Genomic DNA, 3,667 nt, shown 5'->3' on the forward strand with positions numbered 1-3,667 from the left:
AAAATGTGCTTTGGCACATTTATAAATAGATGAATTTAAAAAAAAAAAATTGTGTTAGACTATTAATAAAATAATAAAGAAAAAAATAGTAAAAGAAAATCTTAATATTGTCCCTTCTTTAATAGTACTCCCTCGGGTTCATATTATTTGTTAGAGAGATAAGATGTTTGTTAGTTCATATTATTGTTTTTCTAATTTATGTCTCAAAAATGATTTTGAAATCTTCCATTCTCCATCCTATCTAATTTCATTCGCCTTATAAAAAATGCCTAAAAAGCAACATTTTTTTACTGTTTAGATGCATTGTTTGTTGATAAATCCTTAGAATAAACATAAATTATTAAGTAGCGAATCTTTAGCCTTTAGCGGTATGTTGGGAGCATCCGAAAGAAATGGAAGACATGGAGCACAAGAGTTGATAAAAATTATGTTGTGCTTTCTAAAACAAGATGGTATAATTCTATTGAAAGATATTTTGAAAACGAGCAACCTTAGAAGGCGGACATGCAACTTTTTAAAGCATGTCTAGAGTACCTAAATCATTTTAGGAGACAGAGCAAATAGAAGAAAATGCTAATTATCTGATGACGGGATGGGGGTTAGCTTACCTAGGCTAATCCTGGGCTAGATTTTTTATTGTTTTTTTTTGCCTTCTTTCCCTTTCCTGCAAAAAAAAAAAAAAAAAAAAAAAAAAAAAAAAAAAAAAAAAGAAGAAAATGCTATTTAATACAAGTTCAGGTTAAAAATATTAATTTAACTCGAAGTTATTGCCTATAGACAAAGTTGCTAAGATTGCAGCTTTTGATTTATGAATATTCGCTAAAATATATTTAGACTGTCATATTACAAACCTGAAAATAATTGACATCACAATAAATATATTTAAACTACTTGGACATCACAACTAAATATTCAAAGAAGAATAGATAGCATCAATCCAAGCATTCAGAGTTCATTACAGATTAGTCTACATACGAAACAGAAATGAAAACAAAAAAACAAAAACCGGATAGGTATTGCTACCATTAGATTAAGTGAAAAAGAGTCTATATCCATTGCTACGAGTTTCTCTTCAATAATGGTCGGCTCTGATGGCGCCTCTTCTTAAATTCTTAATGACTTCCCAGTCCATTTTCAGCTTGGAAATGTCGATCAGCCCACCGAGAAGAAGGTGCTGGGTTGTTAGCTTTCCCAGGTTCCAGGACAGCTGATACTGAAAAGAAGGCATAGATTTTAACCTCAGTTCAGTACCCCGATGTTTCTGCAGAGTTGAGGATTTTGAGTCTCAATCTTTCCCTATTGTCCCAATTCTTGTAATATAACAAAGCTTGAATCCTGCTGCCATGGAAGAACAAGTTCCTTTCCTGTCAAATCTTAAACTACTGAAAATGTTCAGATTCATATAGCAGCTGATCCAGCAACAGTGCCTGCTTCGGACCCTTTTCCTATGCACTCTCACCGATTCGATACTGCCTGCATCCAACCGAATCACTGCCAGGCTTCTTTTCCTGAGGGAAACTCTTTGTTTCTGTCTCGCTCGGAGCCTTGCACTATTTAGTAACTACAGGCAAATTGAGCAATGCTTCAGTATATGTAGTAAGTTTATCATCCACTTCTCCTACTCCTTTCTTCTGGGCTAAGACAGTGAAGATGATAAGTGCTGGGGCAGGTGTCGCAGCAAAGCAAATCTCCACCGATATCACATACTACATACTCGTAGTAGTAATGCTGTGAAACATAGCAAAAGCAAAGAAAACAAATAATTAGAATGGAAGCTGAATATTCGAGTTCAAGAAAACAAATCATGTAACAGGAAATCCTTAAGCAAATTAACACGTAAAAAAAATGCTATTTGAAGAAAACTACTCTCTTGGAACAGATATACTGGCTGGATCTATCAAACCTACAATTTCTGCCGTAAAAAAAAAGGACAATAGGTAAAATTAGGAATCCGAAGGTCCCCTTACTACACCCAAGACTCCCTAGTTTTTTTGTTAATCAGCTACCTCTTTCAAAGGTCCTCAGTTAAGAATCTTTGAGTATGCATCCTAAAGTTCAATACATATACAAGCACAAAAAGACAAATTCAACAGGATAAACTTTAAATATCAACAATTCAGTTCAACTTTTCCACTTGTTAATCAAAAGAAAAGATCTAGATGACAAAATGAAAAAAAAAACACATGCTCAATAAACCACCAAAATATTGAGCATCAATCATATAAGAACAGCAAAACAGAAACTAGGAGTTTCATTCTTTAATTCAAAATGTTGAATTTTCACAGGGCTAAATAAACCACCATAGCATGGAAAAGTACCCAAAATCAAAAGAAAAACCATAGACAAGTATATAACAGTGACAGTTTTACCTACAAAATGAGAATTTGGTTCAAAGATGAAGTAGAAAAAAAAATATGAAAATGAAGCAGAAAAAATAATAAAATAAAGAATAAATCTGTACAAATTTTAAAATGCTAGGGTATATATAAATTTAGGGTTGTAAGGTGATCACAAAACACAATGAAATAATCAATAAATTAGTAATTCTAAACCTCAAACTTACCCGCAACCTCTTATCATCCTCGGTGTTAGTAGGAATCGTTTTCGCCGGCCACATTCTGCAATCACTGCTAGAATATCTGCTTTGTTACTTGGGAAGATATTGAAGTCTGTTTCTTCACAATTATTTTTCCTGCACCCATTCTCAAATATTAGCCGCTAATTTATTAAAGAAAGTTTGCACAATTTACGATAACATCTAGTAAATCAATTTACGATTCTGTTTAGCATACGATGATGAGATTCAACTTAAATGATACAATACTACCATTATGGTGAAGGTCTTTGAGGCATATCAACAAACACCTTATAGGCATTTGGAATATAATAAAATGTGAGATGGAAATTAGTAGGCAAACAGGATAAAATGTGAGATGGAAATTATTCATCTGTGGAAATCATCACTACGGTTGTCTGGCCGGTGCCCAATTCCCTTCCTATTTACCCAAATACAGTTTTCTGCTTTGAATAAAATAGGTCGAAACTAGGCTTTCTTTTTCTGCATTGTTGCTCAACGAGAAAACAGATGAGAATAACTGTTTCCTCACACAATCAACATATGCAAATCAAAATTAAACAAAAACTGAACCTATGTGTTCATATCAAGTGTAAAAATTGGAAGAAGCCTCATCGTGGAATACCCAAATCGAGAAAGAAGAGAAAGCAAACAGGTCAATTAAAAACGAATTAGAGATACCAAAGCCTTACTCATCAAGCACAGAGAGTGGCGGCATTATCTCCTTCTTTGCTTTTTACTGTTCGGAAATTCTGAATCGGAATTGATTTTGATCGCTGAGATCTCTCTCTTTCTAATCACAACTCATTTGCTTATGATACTCTTGAAACAAAGTAACCCTAAGAACACAGGAGAAGAGATCGCTGCGGCGGCTGGAGATGAATTTAAACAAAGTCGCAGGAAATATATAAGAAAGTTTCGATCTTTAGGGCAAAACCAGAAGCCCTTTTTGGGCTGGGCCTTTTACGCAGTTAATTTAAGCTTAATAAAGTTTTAGCCTTTTATACTTGTAAAAAAAATAATACTTTGAAAAATTCTATTTACTCCAGAACTTATTTAAATAGGATTAAGTATAAAAAACTCTAACGTTTA

General features: G+C 33.5%; 1 long non-coding RNA gene across 1 annotated transcript; it reads right to left on the bottom strand.

Annotated features, from left to right (window-relative positions):
* Positions 1–843: 843 nt before the first annotated feature.
* Positions 844–3,455, bottom strand: LOC136224826 (uncharacterized). Its single transcript, XR_010686633.1, has 3 exons — positions 3,268–3,455; positions 2,564–2,692; positions 844–1,728 (listed from the first exon to the last, which is right to left on the bottom strand). It is a non-coding gene; the product is annotated as an uncharacterized lncRNA (long non-coding RNA).
* Between the last annotated feature and the right edge of the window lie 212 nt (positions 3,456–3,667).

The sequence above is a fragment of the Euphorbia lathyris genome, chromosome 3 (assembly GCF_963576675.1).
Source record: "Euphorbia lathyris chromosome 3, ddEupLath1.1, whole genome shotgun sequence".
NCBI classification, from domain to species: domain Eukaryota; kingdom Viridiplantae; phylum Streptophyta; class Magnoliopsida; order Malpighiales; family Euphorbiaceae; genus Euphorbia; species Euphorbia lathyris.